The following is a 476-nucleotide window of genomic DNA, read 5'->3' as shown; positions in this document are numbered from 1 at the left end:
TAAAATTTGTATATTTTTATATCTATATATCTTTGTGTATTTGTATGTGTTTTAAAGACACTAATCAAAGACAACTATCTAGCTATATATCTGCCTAGAATACTAAAAGCCACAACCGTTGGGGGAAAATAACATTTATTCATTTATTATCATTTAAATTTACTTTGTTCAAAATATAAAACAAATATAACTTGTTACCCAAATATACAAAATAAACCAAACGGATTGCAAGGGAGAAAGAATAGATTAATCCTACGCAATCAAAACACAGAGAAAAATATCACTTTGGATTCATTTCCTCCTAATTTCATCCGATTACACCTTTAACACTAATAATTTGAATTGGTCACTGACAATCTTTTATAGGTTGTCTTTTTCCAGAAGCTGCAACCACAAAAAAAAAAGTACATATGATCCTTACCAAACAAAATTAAAATACGATAAATGTTATAAAACCAACACTTTTTATTAATATT

The sequence above is a fragment of the Arachis ipaensis genome, chromosome B02, assembly GCF_000816755.2.
Source record: "Arachis ipaensis cultivar K30076 chromosome B02, Araip1.1, whole genome shotgun sequence".
Taxonomy (NCBI): domain Eukaryota; kingdom Viridiplantae; phylum Streptophyta; class Magnoliopsida; order Fabales; family Fabaceae; genus Arachis; species Arachis ipaensis.
Note: the sequence above shows the minus strand (reverse complement) of the source record.